General features: G+C 37.1%; 2 long non-coding RNA genes across 2 annotated transcripts in view; one reads left to right on the top strand and one right to left on the bottom strand.

The window, feature by feature from the left end:
• The window catches only part of LOC116593038, a 157,970-nt gene extending 157,004 nt beyond the window's left edge, over positions 1-966 (bottom strand). The window contains exons 1-2 of the long non-coding RNA XR_004286719.1: positions 732-966; positions 409-496 (exon numbers count right to left, since the gene is read on the bottom strand). This is a non-coding gene — a long non-coding RNA (uncharacterized LOC116593038). The remainder of the gene's footprint in view (positions 1-408; positions 497-731) is intronic.
• LOC116593043 overlaps positions 896-22,604 on the top strand; it is a 94,465-nt gene continuing 72,756 nt past the window's right edge. Inside the window, exon 1 of the long non-coding RNA XR_004286723.1 lies at positions 896-1,001. This is a non-coding gene — a long non-coding RNA (uncharacterized LOC116593043). The remainder of the gene's footprint in view (positions 1,002-22,604) is intronic.

Genomic DNA, 22,604 nt, shown 5'->3' with positions numbered 1-22,604 from the left:
AAGACCCAGAGCCACTTCCAACGCTAACCCAAAGAAAGAAAGATTTAGAGTATTCCCCCCAGAGCGGCTACAATCATTAAGACCCTGGCTGCAAATGGAGTGTAATCCGAATTTCCCTCCCACAGTATTTTGGGGTCGCTAATGGGATGCTTGAGCTGCGGGCACACACATGAACCTGGAGGTCCCAGTCGGGCAGAAAACCAAAAGTTCTCAGGACACAAAATGAGACAATAAGAAGGCAATAGCTGTCCTTGGGAGAGAAGAAGGATCAACAAGTAATGGGTACCGGAAAGTACTGTCAGTCTGAAAGGAAGGGGCGACAGGACTCTCGACCTTCCTCTCTGGACCTTCTATCTTTGTTACCAGAGACAGAGACCTGCGAGAGCGGACTTGGATCACAATTCTTACCTTGGGCTGGCTTCCGCCATGTCCCAGGATTCCGTGGGGCCTGGAGCGAGTCTCGTGTTCCAGGGGGTCTTCTCCTGGTCACCAGAAACTGTAGAAGAGGGAAAATAATTTTCCCTCAACCCTTTATAGTGAGTACTTGGCCGAGATCCCTTTCTCTCTAGGGCACCTCGTCAATGGTTAGGTTTATCTGGGTTAAAAGTTCTCCACTGTGGACGCTGTAATTCAGGATTATTTTTGGTAGTGTTAACCTGCTTTAAATACAATTTTATGCGCCTAAGGCCTCACACCGGGCCCAGCCCAGCTTAAGTCGGACAGGGTCTGACCCGGAGCTGCTCTGGTTTCTAAGGAGGACCCCGTCGGACCCTGGACCTGGTCTGGTTTCCATGTCGGACCCATTCCGGCCCTGGACCGAGTCCGGTTTCCAAGCAGATGCAGTCGGACTCCGCCAGCTTCCGCTCCCAGTCCCGAGAAGGAAACGCTCGGAAGAGTCTGGAAGCTCCTCGTGCAGAAGCTGTGGGAGATCCGAGAGGGACTTCCGCTCGGCGTGGCGTCCTGAGGCGGCGGGAAAGCAGTGGACGACGGGGACTCGTCAGGTACGACGTTTGCTTCCTCCCGCGCGCGCGCGTCCCCGGGCGTCTGGGGTCCGTCTTCTTACACCAGTAGCGCAGAAAGATAAACTGAGGCCGGTGGAAAATGTCGCAGAGTCAGGGGTGCCTGGGCGGCACAGTCGGTTAAGCTCGGACTCTTGGTTTCAGTTTAGATGGTGATCTGGGGGTCATGGGGTTGAGCCCCGTCGCTTCAGCTCACTGTGGAGTCCGAGGAAGATGCTCCTCTCTCTCTCTATCTCTCTCTGCCCTTCCCCCTGCTCTCTCTCGTTCTCTAAAAATAAATAAATCTTCACAATAGATTTCTTATTTAAAATTAAAAAAAAAATACTAACAGTGTGAGTAAAAATCGATTTGAATCGGCAGCATCCAGTCTAGCTGATAGAAGGGAGTTCTGAGGGGTCGTAAACATGGTTTTTAGAGGCAGAAGGAAGCAGGCATCAGAACAATCAACTGGGCCAAAATTTCGAGTTGGTTATTGCAGATTTACTTCCTTCGGGGAATGTGTGGGGTTTAGGGGGCAGATTGCATCACTGGTATTGATTAGGTGATTCCTGATTGACTGGTTTAAGGTTCCGTGTCTGGGAGAACAGAAACTAAAATTAAGTCTTGGTGTGGTGACGTGGGGCTTAGCACCGGGCCTCTTGTGTTTAACGGTATCTGAAATTGAAATTCTGCTGAGACTAGAATAATAGAGCGAGAGTAAATATTTTCCTCCCATGAAAACCTATTAATTAGTTTTAAGCTTTGTTGAAAGTAAAAATGTCTTCTTTTTAAACTGTATACCCACTAAATATGGTACATTTATATGTTTAATAAATATTTAGCAAACCCATGTGTCTGTATTTGACAGATAAATTAATTTATATTTGTCTTATTACTAACAATTTTTTTTATGAACAGTGCATGTCTTGAACAGATAGTCTTAGTTAATGATTTGATATTGCTTTTGGTAAATCCCTAATTATAGTCTTAAAATTATTCCTGACCAATCCATATGGTTCATTTTGTCACACAAATGAAAGGCAACATCCACCTCCTGGAGGGAAAGGCCAGACACTGAAAGAGTAAATGGCCAATCTCATTCAGTCTGCCCTTAGGTGTTTCAAACCTGGACAGGAGCATCACATAGGACCTTGGATGGAATAAAAACACTTTTACCTCTGCAGCTTTTTTCTAAGATGTGGTTATTTACTGATGGTAAGCATGTAAGACCTGAGTTCAATTCAAAAATTGAAAAGAAAAAACAATCCACAATTTCCAAAGCAACAACTCTTTAATCTTCTATGTGCATAATAATAGCTGAAAAGATTTATTTATTTCTCTCTCTGGCTTTAGACCTGTTTTAATAAATGTGGGAAATTACATGAAAAGTTGTAGATCTAATGCCTGCCCTGGAGAAGCTTGTAATCTGAAAGTAGAGAGTTAACAAAAATGAAAGATACACAGAGGCAAAACCAGTTTATACTTTACTATTTTTAGAGGCTGCAGGGAGAGCAGAAATTTTCATTATATCTTGCAGTCATAACTTTTGGAAAAAAAAAAGTTCAGTGCTTTTTATATGTTGCCTGCTTGGTAAGTTCTATGATATGAGCAGTAAAGAATGTATTTATGAAGTGAATCACAAAGAACTAACAAGTTTAGAGTAGATTTTTGGTTGAGATTTCCAAAAGGAAAAGAAAAGAGACAGACACAAACATTACATTGGTGTATTTTTGAGAACCAGGAAATGTACAAGTATTGTTCCCTTGGCAACCTTTGTGTAGCATGGACAGCAGTTTCTCCTGTTTTTATATTGCAATCAAGAACTGGATTGTTTTGTTAATGTGATTATTTTGCATTTCTTCTCTCTTTTTTTTTTTCCTTTCCCTTGTGCTTATTTTACATCAAGATCTAAAATCTGGTTGTTGTTCTTAATTTGTCAGAAGTGCAAATTCTTGAAAGCAAAGAACTGAAGCAAAATGTAAAGGAAGTTATAAATATTTAAATTCTAGAAAGTGAAATGTGTGTTTGCAAAATCAAATTTTCAGAGGGAGCCCAAAGAGGAATTTCTGAATAATAACAAGAACACTATCCAAATCCTATTATCTAAAAAGGTAGTTAAAATTATAGGCAGCCTAACTATTGGCACATAAACTAAACTGCAAGTAAGCAGAGTCCTGTCTGGTTATAAGATTAAAAAATGCAGTCACTGTGCTTTTGTTGTCAGTAATATCACACGATTAGTCTAATCGGTGTTTCTTCCAATGGACTAAAAGTGAAAGTTTACCCACTAAGCTCTTCTTGGCTTTTCTTGCCTCCCTTTGAACTTTTACCTGGGTTCTGGTTATGGCCTTTCTAGTACCTTTGGATCCCATGATTCTTTAATGTCCCATAATTCACAGTTTAGTTAAGCCTTACCACTTTTGTTTTGTTTTGCTTTGCTTTGTTTTCTTTTAACAAAGATCTTGTTCTGCTAAGCACTGCTGGAGAAATTCAGGAGAGCTTGCCAATTGAGTTCTGTGCAATTAGGCCCTCCTTGCTGTTATGCTACCCTTTATTCACCATTAACTAACTTCCTAAAGCATTTGCTTCAGCAGTTATTCTAATCCGTTTTCAGTTTCCTCTGGCCTCTAACTACACTATTGTCTTCTTCAGTCCTAGAGAAGACTTTTCTTTTCACTTGGTTGATAAGACAGACCTTAAGGAGTTGCTTTCCAGTCCCATCCTCCTTATCTAAAAATTCTCCGGGAGCTTTTAGCAGATGGTCCCAGCATGGGGCAGGGGGCGGGGGTAGTGAGCGTACTCTAAGTAGGTTGGATGATTCTAGGAGGAGGATTAATAAAGAGATTCTTTACAAATGTGGGGGCTGTGTAGTTCCTTGGGGCTAGCAACTTTTAGGCTCAGAGGGACAAACAGAGCAGTTGCTGAGTTTTAAAAAGAGGGGATCCTATAGATTTGGCCACCATGAGTGGAGCAGTGACCTTCACTCGAGGGGTACAGCCAGCTCAACGTGACTCTTGAGAGGGCCAGAACCTGACTTCTCTCTCCTCCCTCCCTCTGATCTTTTGCCTATTCCTTCTATTGTCTGCTAATGACATCCATGGATCAGCTTGTCAGCACAGACAGCAGGATGGAATTTGGAGGGACAAATGGAAATTATCTAGCAGAGATCTCAACAAATGTTTTTGCTGTGTCTATTATACATTAAAAAATCATTTTAGATTTTATACAAGATAAAGAATTGGTCCTGCCCAAAACTTTTACAGAAGCTTAGAGCCTAGAAGTTAAGAAAGGTATATACATTTCAGTATATAAGCCATGGATATAAGGCATGTAAACAAACATGTAAAAGTAAAATTCAAGGGGTGTCTGAGTGGCTCAGTGGGTTACAGCTCAGGTCATGATCTCAGGGTCCTGGGATCGAGCCCCATATCGGGCTCTCTCCTCAGCAGGGAGCCTGCTTCTCCCTCTCTCTCTGCCTGCCTCTCTGCCTACTTGTGATCTCTCTCCCTGTCAAATAAATAATAAATTAAAAAATAAAATAAAATAAAAATAAAAGTAAAATTCAAGACGAAGGTTAAGTGTTATACAGTAGCTACATATAAAATGCTGTGGCAGTTGAGGTAGGTGAGAGATTCCTGTTAAATAGGAAAAACAGCAATATTTTCATGTGAGTGGAACCGATAAGACAGACCTAAATGTGAGGAGAATTTACAGGTATGGAGATAGAGATATCAAGCAAGGCATATGGGTTAAAGCAGTGATATATGAAAACATGAATACAGAATATATAATGGGTAAGAAAGTTGTGATGTTGGGCAGGGTGCAGAGGCAGTTTTGTGTATGGTTAAGCACTCATGTGAATGAATGCTATCTTTCTTGTGCTTGCTGTATGACACCATCACACTAAGGAGTTAACATTCGTTATACTTTCTGTGCAACAGGTGCATGAAACAGATGCTATACCCCCATTTTCTAGGAGAGGAAACTGACTTATAGGGCAAAGTTGAATAATTTCACCAAAGCCACATGGACAGAAAGTGGCTATTTGTGAAGATTCATTGACAGAACAACATGTGTTTAAGGCAAACCCAGCAGCTGACACATAGCAGATGTACAGTATATACTAGTGAGCATTTGCCACATGAGCTGTCTTGACTTTGACAGCAGTGTTGTAGGAAGTCGAAAGAGAGCTGTGCAAGAAGGGGATATTGGGGTATTAATGGGATAGTGATGGCAGAAATAGATAAAACTGGGTGGGTTTGGGAAATACTGCCCTCAGGTTCATATAGCATGCAACTGGGAAGAAGGTGGGGAATTAGAAAACAAGAGTGAGAGATAAGAAACTTCCTCAATAAACTGTTTTTTGCTTCCTTCTGTTCACTTTCTCTAGAGGCACCTTCCTGATCTCTCTAGTCATCCACAGGGGGCCTTTCTTCTCTTAGTTCTTTCTTGTTCCCACCTGGTAAAAAAGATAATTACAAACTTTTTTTTTTTTAATTAATTAACTGACATCTTTTAGAGTCTCAATTCAAATTCTCATTATTAGAATTTACTGAGAATATTGTTATAATCTCCTAAGTGCTTTCTTTATCTCCTGTTTCTCTTCTGAAAATGTATCAGCTCAATTTTATTCAGATTTTGAAAACATAATTCTTTTCTTTTCCCACTGAAAAGTTTCAATGGCTCTTAGTTAGCTGAAGAATAGGTCAATAACATACAAAATGAAGTTATCATGCTACAATTGAAAAAAAAAAAAAAAGATGAAATAGAGGGTGGCTGGGTGGCCCAGTCAAGTACCTGACCCTTGGTTTCAGAGCATCTTGATGGATGCTCAGTCAGGTATCTGACTCTTGGTTTCAGCTCAGGTCATGATCTCAGAGTGAAATGAAGCCCGGTGTCCAGATCCATGCTGAGCATGGAACCTGCTTAAGATAGTCTCTCCTCTCTCTCCCTCTTCCTCTGCCCCTCTTTTCTCTCTCTCTCCCCCTTTCAAAACAAAGGAACGAACAAACAAAAACAAAAACAAAAAAAGAAAGAAAAAGAAAGATGAGATAGATCTCTGTAAAAGATGTCTACAAAAAAACAGAATTGTAAAATTATATGTGTAATGGCAACCTATTTTTACATTGAAATAATTTATAGTGCTTATTCTGTATCTTTGTGTGTATTTATGTATAAAAGTTGGAAGATTAAATATGACTTATTGCTTCTTTCAAGTGGTATTGGGGAAGAGGTTTTTACTTTATGTACTTTTTGGGTTTTAAAAAATCTTTTACAACAAACTTTATATTATTTCTGTAATTAAAGTTTAAAAGATGTATGAAACACAAACCCTTCAGTTTGGAATTTAAAGCCCTTCACATTCTGAGCCTGACTTATTTTAACTATCCATCCTAACCTTTCCCTGTGCCTCAGATGTCTTATTCCTTAATTAGCAAATACGTGGACTGTGGGCTGCCATTCCAACCTTCTTCACTCATAGCAATTTTGGCTAATTGCTTGTGGCAGTTTTTCCTATTGAGCCTGGATATAGTTATATAATCTTTTATAACTTCAGACATGTACTACAAATTGGTTATAGGAGATGGACATTTTTCTAACTCAGACATATAATCTGATCAAATTGAATTCTTCAGTCTTTCTGGACCACATTTTGTTCTTTTTTAACTCAAGGCCTTTGCTACTGTGATGTCTTCTAAGGGGTAGACACTACTCCCTGTCTCTGTTGGACTTGACACGGAAGTCTACTCTCTTACGAGGCCTTTCTGTTTTCCACGTTGGACCTAAGGTCTTCTTAACTTCTTTGTAGACTTTTTTTTGATAATTTTATTAGTACATTCACATTTTTCCTTTATTATAGACCTTATGGTATAAATTTCAAGAATTAATCATACTTATTATTCATTTTTTATACATTGATTACAGTGAGTGATGAGTCAACAGTTGTTGAACTAAATATATTTGACTTTGGTGTAGAAATGCTGAGAAAAAGGTTAATATCTAGATCTTTTTTTTTTTTTTAAGATTTAACTTATTTGTTTGACAGAGATCACAAGTAGGCAGAGAGGCAGGCAGAGAGTGAGAGAGGAGGAAGCAGGCTCCCTGCTGAGCAGAGAGCCCAATGCGGGGCTCGATCCTAGGACCCTAGGATCATGACCCAAGCTGAAGGCAGAGGCTTTAACCCACTGAGCCACCCAGACACCCCTAATATCTAGATCCTTAAATCAAACATGCTTGTCCTCAATATTTAAAACAAAAGTTATGTAACCTATGTTGATAAACAATATCTAGATATATCAAATCACTGCTATGTTGAGCTCTTCCATATTTCTTTCTGGAGGAGTGGGAAACTAAAGATTTTTTAGAAATTTGCTTTTGTACTTCCCATGGTTATCTTTTGCTGAAGAAAGGACACATTTATTATTAAAAAAGAGCCATGGATTTTAACAAATTTATAGCCTTTTAAGAAATATCACAGATCCAAAAAAGAAAGAAAGAAAAACAAATCACAGCTCCATACAAACTCCTTAACACAGAAGGAACTGACATGATCTAGGGAAAAGATGAAGAGGAATATGTTTTTATTTCTGAAAATTCACATAGGATTGTAAGTAATTACATTTTGGAGACACTGAGATACTGAATGTGTGAATACTATAAATCAAGGATTATATGTAAATTATGTGCATTAAAATAATATGGACAAAAATTTTTTTTTTAAGATTTTATTTATTTATTTGACAACAGAGATCACAGGTAGGCAGAGAGGCAGGCAGAGAGAGAGGAGGAAGCAGGCTCCCTGCGGAGCAGAGAGCCTGATGTGATGTGGGGCTTGATCCCAGGACCCGAGGATCATGACCTGAGCCGAAGGCGGAGGCTTTAAACCACTGAGCCACACAGGCACCCTGGACAAAAATTTTTATGAAGAATTTCAGTCTCACATGTTGCTTCCTCTGGAGAGCATTTTCCAGTTTCCTTTGGACAAAACTGTTCCTGGGTATGCTTATGGCACTTTGTTTAGTCGTGTATATAGAAATTATTGTCCTGTTCTTTACAATTTTGGTTATTTTCTATGGAGGAAAAAACAAACGAAGGGTTTTGGAGGGGAGAGGGGTTGGGGATTGGGAGGGCCTGGTGGTAGGTATTAAGGAGAGCACATATTGCATGGAGCATTGGGTGTCGTGCATAAGCAGTGAATCTCGGAACACTGAAAAAATAAAATTAAATTTAAAAAAATTAACAATTATGAGACACCTGGGTGGCTCGGTGGGTTTAAAGCCTCTGCCTTTGGCTCAGGTCATGATCCCAGGGTCCTGGGATAGAGCCCAGCATCGGGCTCTCTGCTCAGCAGGGAGTCGGCTTCCTCCTCTCTCTCTCTGCCTGCCTCTCTGCCCACTTGTGATCTCTGTCTGTCAAATAAATAAATAGAATCTTTTTAAAAAAATTAAAATTAAAGAGTAATAATGAAAAAAAAACCGAACATATCAACCACTAGAATGTATTGGGTAAACTCTAAGGTGTTTTCAGCACAGATTTTTTTATTTTATAACACATATGCAAAATGGTGTGCAACTGGAGATGGAAAGAATTTGTGTCCTTTGTTGTAACCAGTCACTCCTGAAGATAAATTTTTAATATTGTATGTTTTGTATAAGTAGAATAATACTGAATAATTCTATGTGACTTGCTTTTTCTACTAATATTCATATTGTTTCATATATTTTTAATTAATTCATTTTACTGCCATTGTCATTTTTAATGCCTTCATCCAAGTTGTCTTTTTAAAAACTTTATTTATATTATAGTTTAATGAACCAGAATTCATAGTTTATCACTCATTTTTTGAGGCATACCTTTTTTTTTTTTTGGTATGTTGTTAAAGATATCTTTCCATTCCCCGATGTCAGTATGATATTCTTCTACTTACCTCCTAAAATATTATATTTTTGCATTTCACAATGAAATCTTTATTCACTAGGAGTTGATTTTTTTTTAAAGGTTTTTATTTATTTATTTGTGAGACGGAGAGAGAGCATAAGCAGGGGGAGCAGCAGGCAGAGCAGGCAGAGGGAGAAGCAGGCTCCCCACTGGATAAGGAGCCTGATATGGGATTCCAACCTAGCACCCTGGGATCATGACCTGAGCCAAAGGCAGATGGTTAACCGACTGAGCCACCCACATGTCCCCAGGAGTTGATTTTTGAAGATCATGTGATAGTACCACTTTGCTACCAGATATATTTGTATTTTCCATCATTCCTCAGTGATCTTCATAGTATTGAGTCCTTAACTCATAAGTATGACTTATTTCAATATTTACTTAGGTAACTTCATATTTCCAACAAAATTTTATATATTTTCCTTATAAAAATTTTATACATTCCTAGGTACTTTCTTTGTTGTGCTATTGAAAATATCTTTTTACCTTTTGATAAATATTTGTTGATGGTATATAAACTTGCATTTAATTTCTATATCTAGAATATTTGCTGAGCTCTCCATTCTTATCATTTAACTGTACGTTCATCTCCTTTTATATAGATAATACCAACTTTGAATAGTAATAGCTTTGTTTCCTTGTTTCTAATTATTTCACATTTAATTTACTTTTGATGCCTTATTGTGCTGATTAGGACTTCTAGTACAACACATAGATCAATGGAATGGAATGGAGAACCTGGAAATAGACCCTCAACTCATCAGTCAACTAGTCTTCAACAAAGTAGGAAAGAATATCCAATGGAAAAAAGACACCATCAACAAATGGTGTCAGAAAAATTGGACAGCCACATGTAGAAGAATGAAACTGGACCATTTTCTTATATGATACACAAAGATAAACTCAAAGTGAATGAAAGACCTCAATGTGAGACAGGAATCCATCAAAATCCTAGAGGAGAACATAGGCAGCAACCTCTGTGACCTTGGCCACAGCAGCTTCTTGCTAGACACATCTCCAAAGGCAAGGGAAACAAAGGGAAAAACGAACAATTGGGACTTCATCTAGATGAAAAGCTTTTGCAGAGCAAAGGAAACAGTCAACAAAACTAAAAAGACAACTTACAGAATAGGAGAAGATATTTGAAAATGACATATCATATAAAGGGCTAGTATCAAAGGTCTATAAAGAACTCATTAAACTCAACACCCAAAAAACAAATAATCCCATAAAGAAATGGGCAAAAGACACAAACAGACATTTCTCCAAAGAGGGCATACAAATGGCCAATAGATACATGAAAAAGTACTCCACATCACTTGGAGTCAGGGAAATACAAATCAAACCCACAATGAAAGGCTAAAATTAACAAGTCAGTCTAATGGCTAAAATTAACAACAAATGTTTGTGAGAATGTGGAGAAAGAGGAACCCTCTCACACTGTTGTTGGGAATGCAAGTTGGGGCAGCCTCTCTGGAAAACAGTATGGAGGTTCCTCAAGAAGTTAGAAATAGAGCTACCCTATGTCCCTCAATTATAATGATCCAAAGGGGTACCTGCACCCCAGTGTTTATAGCAGCAGTGTTCATAATAGCCAAACCTTGGAAGAGCCAAGATGTCCATTGACAGATGAATAGGTAAAGATGTGATATAAATATATACAATGGAATATTACTCAGCATACACACACACACACACACACACACACACAGTGGAATATTTCTCATCCATCAGAAAGGATGAAATCTTACCATTTACATCAACATGGATGGAACTGGAAGGTATTATGCTGAGTGAAATAACTCGATCAGAGAAAGACAATTATCATATGGTTTCACTCACATGAGGAGTATAAGAAACAGCCCAGAGAATCATAGGAGAAGGGAAGGAAAACAGAATGGGAAGAATCAGAGAGAGATATAACCATGAGAGACTCTTAACTATGGGAAAGAAACTAAGGGTTGCTGGAGGGGAGGTGAGTGGGTAGATTGGTGATTGGGTGATGGGCATTAAGGAGAACACGTGATGTGGGGTACCTGGCTGGCTCATTTGGTTAAGTGTCTGCCTTCAGCTCAGGTCATGATCCCAGGGTTGTGGGGTCAAGCCTGCATTTGACCCCCTGCCCAGTGGGGAGCCTGCTTGTCCCTCCCACTCTGCTCCTCCTGACCCCCACCTTGTGCTTTCTCTGTGTATGTGTCTCTCTCTCAATGAAATAAATAATATCTTTTAAAAAAAGGAGGCACCTGATGTGATGAACACTGGTTGTTGTACATAACTGATGAGTTACTGAACTCTGCCTCTGAAACTATTGATGTACTATATGTTGATTAATTCAATTTAAATTTTTAAAAAGGGACTTGTAATAGAATATCAATAGAAGTAACAATGGGGAGCAATTTTTTTTGAAATACAGAAATGCATTCAACTGTTGTCGTTTTCAAGGATGGGTCAAGGAGTGTGATTAATCAGGTTAAACAATTTCTATTTCTATTTCTAATTTTCTACTCTTTTATCTCAACTATGAAGAGATGTTGAATTTTATCTATCAAGATCCTATATTTTTTAATCTTTAAATTATTGTGGTGAATTAACTAAATTTATTTTCTAATATTAAAGTTTTTGCATTTCTAGGCTAAACCAAATGTAGATCTTCTGTATTAGTTTTTATACACATGGCTGGATTTAATTCTGTTACATTTAGGACTTTTGAATCTATGTTCCTCAGATTGTCCTATAATTTATTTTTAAATAATATTGTCATATTTCATTTTTCTAGCTTCATATATTGAGTTGAAGTTTATTTCTTTTCTCTCTCATTTCTTAGAAATTTTGGTTTGTGAGAATGTGTAGAAAGAGGAACCCTCTTACACTGTTGTTGGGAATGCAAGTTGGGGCAGCCACTCTGGAAAACAATATGGAGATTCCTCAAGAAGTTAGAGATAGAGCTACCCTATGTCCCATCAATTATACTACTAGGTATTTACCCCAAAGATACAAATGTAATGATCTTAAAGAAGCTGCCATAAACAAGTACATACTTATTATTATTTTTTTAATTTTGGTAAAGATTTATTTAATGGATAGAAGAAGCCACATTTTCAGGATTTTTTTCTTAATTTAGTTCTGGTGTGTGATATTTTCCTCAGAAATTGCCTATTGCATATAATTTTTCAAATACTACTCCTTTTTTCATATTATTTATTTGAGCCTTTTTTCATTTTTTCTTGATCAGTCTCACTAGAGTATTGTTAATTTTATTAGCCTTAATTCTTGGCATTCTTGCTCCTATTTTATTTTTGTTTTTTGTTTCACTATTCAATATTTCACTATATTTTCACTATATTCACTGTATATATTACTTATTTCCTTCAGATCTTTTTGGATTTATTTTATTTTTCTATTACTTCTGAAATTAGAAGCTTAGCTAGTTTTGATTTTTTTTCTTCTCTACTAATATTGTCATTTTGAAGCTGTATAATTTCCTTTAAGAACTGCTTTAACTATAGGCTATGATTTTGATATGTATTTTTTCATGATCATTTAATTCTATGTATTTTTTAATTTTCACTGAGTTCTTTCACTGACCCATGAGTTATGTAGAAGTTTCTTAATTTCCAAACACATGGGATTTTTCTAATCAGCTTTTGAACATTGATTTCTAACTTAATTGCATTGCAGACAGAGGAAATGTTTTTTTTATTTCCATCTTTTGACATTTACTAAGATAAGTTTTATGGACCAGTATGTAGATAATATTTAGAACTGTTCTGAGTTTGCAGGAAAATACTGTATATTCTACAGTTGTTTGCAGTTATGTTTTTATAATAGCAGATGGTTTTTATGCCATTATATATTTTATATTCTTTTTTTATTGTTATTGTTAGGTCTGTCTATTACTCAGGGAGGTATACTGAAGTCTCTCACCATGATGGTAAACTTGACCATTTCTCTTTGTAGCTCTGTCAGAATGTATATATAGCTACATTGCCAAGAAGATACAAGTTTATTGCTTATAGCTTCTGGTAAAAATCTTTTATCATCTGCCACTAGAAAATATGCTGTGTAAGAGTAGGGCTTATTTTTTTCTCTTTTATTTACTTACATGTCCTATTGTGTCTGAATTATGCCACTGGTGCTATCATATAGTGTGCATCATTCAGAAATGGCCAGACTGATACACTGATAAAATCTGTTGAAAGCACAAGTGAAGGACTAGCTCAGTAAAAAGTACCTAGTGAAAATGGGATGTCATGCTGCCAGGTACATGCAGCACACAGTGCAGACAATAAACACAATGCTGTGTTCCTAGCATATGCTGGGGATTTGGGAAACAATGGATTTGGGAAACAAGGGATGGAATTCAGAATGCCCTCCTGTACCATCAGTCCCAGAGCCCCAATTCAGAGAACTTGTATTTTTCACCCCACAAATCTGGACTTTGCATGTTTAAAAGTATTGGTTCCCAAAGCAAGATGGATTCCTCCTGCCTATGCACCTTGAACATCTTGGTTAGGTAAATCTGAAGATAAAAAGGAGAGGGAGACAACCCATGAGAGATGGTGGACTCTGAGAAACAAACTCAGAGTTTTGGAGGGGAGGCGGGTGGGGGGTGGTGGTGGTGGGTATGGCACATATTGCATGGAACACTGGGTGTGGTACATAAACAGTGACTTTTGGAACACTGAAAAAATAAAAAGAAAAAGGAATAACATTCTGGTGGGGGAGTCTGATCCTCATAACTAGGAGATAGAGGCTGCTGCTACACAGTTTGGACAGGGGAGGTATAGGTAGCACTCAGGTCACCCAGAGTGCATTTCTTGGTGTTTTCTTGCCCAGTTTTTATGGTAAATTGTTGTGGCAGTAGCCATCATCTGAGAAGGGTATGATGACCAGGGGATCAGCCTCCTTAGGTATCAGCAGAATTGCTAGCTCAAATAGAATCTCAGATGGATGGATAGCAGGGAAAATAAGTACCAGTTACAAGGAGAAGGACTTTTCTAAGTTTCCCCTGTGAAGAGGTCCACCAGAATCTTCTAGGAGCTGCTCCCAGAAATTAAACAGAAGAGTGGATCTGAGCAGTCCACAAACTAAACTATAGAGGACACTATGCTATGCCACCCAACTCCCTCTTTCAGGATCAAAAGATCTATTTCCTCTCTTGCTGAGAGTGTTACTGGCCAACAGTCTTCATTTCATCAGTTTCTTGACTGAAGAGAGCCATCTTTCTCAACATCATGCTCCCTTGCTCAGGTCTGTGATGTGCATCCACTGAGACTGCCTGCATCAATAAATGATTGATGACCCTTATCCCCAGCTTCAGAACTCCCTGGGGGGCGGGGGATTGATTGTGACTGGATCACAGCCCAGTTTCTTCTTTGCTCAATTTTGCCTCTTCCCTCTCCCCACGGATTTTAACCCCCAGACAACTCCTTTATGAACTACCATGCGGTAATGTCCATTTCGGAGTCTGCTTCCTAGGAATATTGACCTGGAGCAGATACAACTTTTTCATTATTTGCAGGTGTCATAGGACACACCTATAAAGGCCTTTTGGAATCAGAGAGGCCAGTGTTTAACATTTCAATTTTTCTAGTGGTTACATCTTTTAATAGAGGTTTAAAATTATAACCAAGTTTTATAAGTCAAAGTCTTATACATTTTTCGTGTGTTAAAATCTTAAAATCTTTAGATTGACTTTTAGTGTGAGCTTTTTATCATAATATAAGATATAGTAGCAGATTATTCCTTGTAGACAAGAAGTCTAAAGTTAATTTTGCATCTTGCAACATGTTACAGTTTGTTTAGTTATAATCATGGTTGATAATTTTGAGTTTCCTACATAGGTAGTAAGTGTAATATTTGCCAATAATAACAGTTTAATCTCCTTTTTTCCTTCCTGATCACTCCTACTTTATCTCATGTTATAGCACTGACTAAGACCTCATTGCTATTTTGAACAATAGTAGTGTTATGGTCTTTTCTCCATACTAAAAGGAATGCTTTTTAATACTTCTTTACCAATAGTAATAAATAATAATAATAATAATATAATACTATTATTATAATATAATAATAATAAAATAATTAAATAATAAAATTATTATTATTATTATGAGTGGCTGAATGCTTACAGAATACCACCTTTAGCAAGGTAGGCAAATTGCCTTCTGTTCCTCTTCTTACAAGAGTTTTCTTTTTTTTTTATTATAAATAGATATTAATTTAATTTTTTGTATACGTTAAGGTAATTGTGTGATTTTTCTTACATAGTTTATTACAATAGTAATTTTAAGTTCTTTTATCCCTCGGATAAAAAATATTTGATCATGATGTATTTTTTAAAAGCATATTGTTGGGTTCAGTTTAGTTTTTTGCATTTCTGTTATGAATTAAATGAGCCTATAATTTTCCTTTTTTTTTATTGCTGTCCTTTTTCTGGTATCAATGATTATTGGACTTATAAAGTTACTCAGTTAATTTTCATTCTTTCTATTTGCTGGAAGAAACATGTTTCAGACAGAGATAATCTCTTTAAGGTTTGGAATAATGGTTTCATAAAAATATCTCTGATAGGGGCACCTGGGTGGCTTAGTGGGTTAAGGCCTCTGTCTTCGTCTCAGGTCATGATCTCAGGGTCCTGGGATCAAGTCCTGCGTCATGCTCTCTGCTCAGCAAGGAGCCTGCTTCCATCTCTCTCTCTGCCTGCCTCTCTATCTACTTGTGATCTCTCTCTCTGTCAATAAATAAATAAATAATCTTAAAAAAAATATCTGTGATAGTTTTTTTGAAGAGACAGTATTGATTACCAGTTTAATTTTTAACGGTTATTGATGTATTTGAGCTTTCTATTTTGTCTTGTACATATTTGGCATTTTGTGATTTTTCTTTCCATTACTCATTCTAATTGTAGTTGTTTGTGATGTTATTTTATTATTATAAATATATTTGTTAATTAAGAATTCTGATTTTTTTTAGGCACAAATTTACTTTTTAAAGAAATTAACTTCCCATGTTTTATCAGTTATATTAATATTTACAAAGCATTAGATTTTAGTTTTTAAAATCTTTACTATTGTTCTTTTATTCTGTTTCATTATTTTTTGCTTTTTATTTTCTTAGACATTCAGTTTTGTTTTTCTTTTTCTTTTCTTTTCTTTTTTTTTTTTAAGATTTTATTTATTCATGGGGCACATGGGTGGCTCAGTGGGATAAATCCTCTGCCTTCGGCTCAGATCATGATCTCAGGGTCCTGGGATCCAGCCCTGCGTTGGGCTCTCTGCTCAGCAGGGACTCTGCCTCCCCGCCTCTCTCTACCTGCCTCTCTGCCTACTTGTGATCCCTGACGGTCAAACAAATAAATAAAATATTAAAAAAAAAAAAAAAGGACACAGCAAGAGAGGGAACACAAGCAAGGGGAGTGGGAGAGGGAGAAGCAGACTTCCCATGAGCAGGGAATCCGATGGGGGGCTCGATCCCAGGACCCTGGGATCAAGACCTGAGCTGAAGGCAGCTGCTTAACCAACTGAACCACCCAGGGACTCCACAGTTTTGTTTTTCATAGTCTCATCTTTATAATATTTTTCTGAAGAACTGAATAATTCTTGATTACTTTCTATGCATAAAATATGTGTTTAAATAAAAAATCTGTGTTTAGAATCTTGAGACCATGCCCTGGTATCAATGTTGATGCTATCTTTTTACTGTTGTAATGGGATGTGATTTATCAATGAATGTGTCTCTTTTAGGGAAAATGAACTAATCTTGCTATTTGGAAACCAACTAATAGTTGACTGGTTCTCATCGGTCTGATCCCATTGTCCATCCCGTGTCAATCACTGACTATTGATTAAGTGAGAAGACTGTTTAGAGGAGTCAATCACCAGTATGAGCTATGTATTTTCCTATCAGTCTTTAAGTTGAGTAAATAAACTTTGTTAAATAGGCTCTATTGACTGCATGCCTATTTCTCTTTTACCCAGCTAGTGAAAAACCACATTAAATGAGCAAATCAGCCTGCAATGTTATATATTAAGACCAACAAGTACAGGCATATAGCTTTACATAAATTTGATCTCTTCTAGCAGAGTTTCATTATTTCTGTACTCTGATATCTGAGTTGAAGATCCTGCTATCTTTTGTTGGCTTTGCTTACTTGTAAAGGAATTCTTAATGTATAGTATGTCTCTGTAGCATGATGCCAGGGATAAATAGTCACATATTCTTTATCAGCATGTCTGCATAAATACCTTTTGACTTCCAAATAAGATTCTGACCAGACAGACTACTTCTTAGAACACTGAGAAGGCTGAATATGTTTGGAGTATTAAGTCCAGTATTGATGGATGGTAGTTGTTTAGAGAATTAATAATAGGAATATGATTATGGGCATGGTTAATAGCTAGGATCAGAACATTAGTCTTTTATTTAGAATACATGAGCTTATTTACATTTGAAAAAAGTATAGAGATTTGGATTCTATATTTCTACTTACGGTATTCTTTTTTTTTTTTTTAAGATTTAATTTACTTGAGAGAGACAGAGAAAGAGAGAGTACAAGCAAGGGGAGGGGCAGAGGGCAAGGGACAAGCAGATTCCCTGCTGAGTGAGGAGCCAAGCATGGGACTCAATCCCAGGACTCTGAGATCATGACTTGAGCTAAAGTCAGTTGCTTAACTGACTGAACCACACAAGTGCCCCATGGCATTCCTTCTGTTAACATCATATTTTTTAATAACTTCATTTAATAAAATTCTATTTAGCCTTAATGGGTAGGAGTTTTACCTAGTACTCATTTTTATTATGTATGCAAAAAATTGTCTTTTTAATTGAGAAACAGAAATATACTAGGTAAAATTAAGTTTTGCTGTGAGTGGGTGAAAATTCAAAATAATCATGTGTGAACAAGCCAAAAATTTATTTGTCTATCATATACAAGTCTGGATACTTGGCTAAGAATTAATATAGAGACTCTACAATCAAGGACCCTGGCTTCTTCTGTCTATTTTTGCTCTTCTGCCTATTTTTGCTCCACTGTCCTCAACATGAGTTTCCATCTCACATAATTGTCTGGTCTAGTTTCATTCATAACATCCTAATTACAGCAAGTATGAAAGAGAAAGGAAAGAAAAAGGAGAAGCTTATATCCTTCAAGGATACTTTGCAGAAGCTACACACCTCTCTTCCCCTTACCTTGCCCAGGCAAAAATATACTTATCTGTCATCCTGGCACAAAGGAAGATTAGTCTTAATTCTAAATGTCTTCAGCTAGAGATGGGGAAAGGAGGATGCACATTGGGGACAAATAGTTTTCTTTGACACAATAAATACCCTTCAAGGTCCTATATATGCATTAGTTTCCTATTGCTCCTATAACAAATTACCATAAAATTTGTGGCTCAAAACAACACAAATTTATTATTGTACAGTTCTGAAGGCCAGCAGTCCAAAATGGGTTACATGAGCCTGAAATCAAGGTGTTAGTGGGGCCAGGTTCCCTCCAGAGGCTTTAAATAAGAGTCTATTTATTTGCTCACAGTACCCTTCCAGGAAGCAATCACATCATCCTGAACTCTGCATCTCTCATCACATGGCTTCCTTTCTGGCTCTGACTCTACTGCCTCCCTTGCCCACAAAGATATAATCCATGATAATCTCCACATTTCAAGAGTCTTAATTTTAATCACACCTGTAAAATCCCTTTTGCTATTTATTTATTTTTATTTACTTATTATTATTTTTAAAAAAGATTTTATTTATTTATTTGACAGATAGAGATCACAAGTAGGCAGACAAGCAGGCAGAGAGAGAGGAGGAAGCAGGATTCCTGCTGAGCAGAGAGCCTGATGCGGGTCTAGATCCCAGGACCCTGAGATCATGACCTGAGCCGAAGGCAGAGGCTTTAACCCACTGAGCCACCCAGGCGCCCCCCTTTTGCTATTTAAAGTAACAACATATTCACAAATTCTAGGACTTAGGACATGGGCATCTTTGGGGGTCATTATTCAGCCTACTGTGATATAAAAATCTAGAAAAAAATTAAGTATTTTATAATTTACTTAATGTTTTCAGTTACATTTTCACATTTCATTTTCAAAAAAAGTGAGTTCAGCAGGGCAAGCTTGTGACCCCCATTTAAGAATTACTTTGAGGGGCTCCTGGGTGGCTCAGTGGATTAAAGCCTCTGCTTTCAGCTCAGGTCATGGTCCCTGGGTCCTGGGATGGAGCCGCATCGGGCTCTCTGCTCAGCAGGGAATCTGCTTCCTTCTCTCTCTGCCTGCCTCTCTGCCTACTTGTGATCTCTGTCAAATAAATAAATAAAATCTTTAAAAAAAAAAAAGAATCACTTTGAGGTTCATTGAGATTAAATGAGTTTCTGTGGTTTAGATCTTGTTGTCTAAATGCCATCTCAATCTTAAGATCTTTTTTCCTTTGAGTCGGAAATCATCTTTCCTAAGTTTCTGCATAGCACTTCAGTAAAAATTTTCTAGAGGTAGAATTGCCTCCTGCTTTGTGTTCTTGGAGATACCTTATTATTTCTTTAGTGGGCTTGAAAAAGGAGCCATATTTTATGATCTTTGCCCTCCCCTCATCAAACTGATGGACAGTTTTATGTTTCAGCTTGGCTAGGTTATCGCCCACAGTTTCTGGTCAAACACTAATCTATATAATTCTGTGGAAATGTTTTGTAGATGTGATTAAAGTCCATAATCAGTTGAGTTGAGGTAAGAAAGGAAGAGCATCCTAAATAATGTGATTGGTCCTGATTTAATGCATTGACAGGCCTTAACAGCCTCAGTGAAGAACTGAGGCTGCCCCGAAGAAATTGTGCTTGTGGATGTCAGCTTTACCACTTGCTGAGGGGGCCATCCTGTTCTTCAGATTTCAGACTTGGTTTGCAGGCCTACACAATCACATAAGTCATTTCCTTGCAATAAATCTCTTAATATATATTGCCACTGGAACTGTTTCTCCAGTTTGAATCATGCTGGATACACATAGGTAACCTGCATATTCTGTTTCCTCAGTTAATGTTTTTGTTGTTCCAAAGTAAATATGAGGATTTGGGTGTTATTTGGTACTGCATATTAAAGTTACAGTGAACAAACCTCAGTAACTCTGAATAACTTTATAACAACTTACCACTCCAAAAAGATTAGACTTTTGGGCATGGTCTTAAAGGTCTTAAATGTATTTCTTTCATCAAAAGCTATATGAGGATTGTATTTGTTTCGAATATGACTCAGTGTTTTATCTTTGAGGATAACAACTTTACTTTCTAGGTTAGTGCCAACATTCCAGGAGTTGCTATAATGGTTGCAGTGTGTGAGTTCTCTACCCATTTCACAAATAGATGTTTATTACCTATATTCTAAAACTGTGAAACTAGAATAGTGAACAGACAGACACCGATTCCAACCCCCTACCCCCATGCTTGTAGCAGTGTGGATATAGAAATAAACAGGCAGGTGTTTTCCTAATTATTTTAATAATCAGAGATAGCCAAGATGTCATGATGAGTACAGCATTCTCCTGAATCCATAGCTGAACACTCAAAGGGCCTTTCTTTCTTTCTTTCTTTTTCTTTTGCTCTCTTTTTCTTCTGTTTTAGTCTTCTTTCCTGATAGGAGAGAGATAGAAGCTGATAAGAAAAGACACTTTCTTTCTTTCCGCTTCTGCTATGGAAGAAGTGTTATGTTTCTTCCATAAGAGAGAGTCAAAAGAAGATGGAAGACCTCTGCACACTAGACCAGGAAATCCCTGGGGTACCAGGCTTCTCTAACAGCAGTAGGGCATTCCTCCTGTCAGCCCATATTGCTGAAATGCAGTAGGCACTGAATATACCACAAGTACTAAATGTACTACAGTGCTCATAAATCTCGGTAAGAATGTGGCCTTCAGGACTCAGGTCTTAAGTTTTCTTTTTGCCTTGGTATTGAGGACAAAAGAAAGATTTTTGAATCAGGGTCTTCTACCCCTAAGAAGATGTTCTTAATTCTGTACTTGTAAGATTCCTGATGGCTCCCAATAGCTATTGCCTTGCCTCGGTCTTCTATATCTGATTATTCTTCCACTTATTTCTGTGTTCATATGTTCTTACTCACAGTTCTATTTATTTTTTACAAAAGTAGAACAACATCCTCTGAATGGTTCTGCCCCTTTAATAATTTATCTCACATCCTACTTTATTTGTATTAGGCTTGTGGTCTTTTAATGAGTTAAAAATTTATGATTACTCTAAGAGATAAAACAAGCTTGGAGAAATCAGCTTTTCACAATCAAATGACCCTGGACCAAAGGGGGTGCTCTCCTAGGAAAAGTTGTATGCTATTTTGAAAAGGTTTCTATATGAGATTTTCAAATAGATTTTTTTTGCCATCATTTTTCTTTAATTTTTACTGAATGACTCAGAATTAGACTATTTTCAACATACATAATTACCATGTTATCTGTGGCAATTTGCAGTAAAAATCAGCAAAAATGTTCTTGCTCCCAAAATGGGAACTTTGAGTGGCTTTTCATACTGTGTGCCTTACAAAGAAAGTTCTCCTAAATTTTTTCCTATATGCCTTGAAATTTTCATTTAAGACTCTTCTGGGTCATGGGACTCAACATTTCCATTACGGATCCTCAGAGGCAGCTCAATGTCTTCCTTTGCTCCTGGTATAGGAAGTGGACAGTTTGACAGATAGTGACCAAGACTATGAACCATTGACTGACTTATTAATCCATTACATGGAAAAATAAGAGTTGTAGCTAGCTTCATCCTCGCAACCGACATTTATAGTTATTGCTTTATATTTTAGGAAGGTTAAAGCAGAGGAATCTAAATGCCCCTTCGGTTAAATTAATAACCCAGCAGGTCTGGTGAGGTATCTGGTCTAGGTAGCAAGGAAGATTTTAGAAAAGCCAAGCTGTCTTGTTGACTAAATTCTTCTTTTCTTCTGAGTAAAACCAAGATGTTAAGATGAAGACATTATGACCTTAATTCAAATATTAAATTTTAACCCTTCCTTCCAAGAAATATTCTTGCCTCTCCTGATAGGAATTTCAGTTTACCTTTCTGGATATCTACAGAGAAATCTTCACAAAGGACTGTACTATTATTGATTACTAACTAGTAATGATTTAGAAACAGCTTCTGTCAAATTCACAGGACTCGGGATGACAGGCTCAGAGAGAAAAGCAGTGTTAAAAGATCAGTCTAAAAATGGCTACCATTTCTATGTACAGGCTAAGGCTAGACTCTATCCATTTAGGAATTTGCAGCCTGCAAGGAAGATTTCTAACAAGAAAATGCAGGTAAACCATGAAAAGTGTACTAAATGTTATAACTTGGAAGTAACTCTTTTAAAATTATAAAATCATTCCATAATTTATGATGCCTTTCTCACATCCCAAAAATAACCACTGCTACAGTTACTTGTCTATCTTTTTATAATTTTTTATGCACACATAAGGGTAATGTTTATCTTTTCCATAAAGATATTATAATATATGTAGTATTCCATAAGTAACACTTTTCAGACTTTTTGGTTAGTAATATATGTTGAACATGTTATTTAAATATATACAAATTTACCACTTTCTCCTTAAAGCTGGAGTTGTACTCCATTGTCCCTCATTAGCAAATGATCATGTTAACAATAGCATTAGCAATCATTTAAATTT

The sequence above is a fragment of the Mustela erminea genome, chromosome 6 (genome assembly GCF_009829155.1).
Source record: "Mustela erminea isolate mMusErm1 chromosome 6, mMusErm1.Pri, whole genome shotgun sequence".
Classification (NCBI taxonomy): domain Eukaryota; kingdom Metazoa; phylum Chordata; class Mammalia; order Carnivora; family Mustelidae; genus Mustela; species Mustela erminea.
This window is presented reverse-complemented; position numbering and strand designations above follow the sequence as displayed.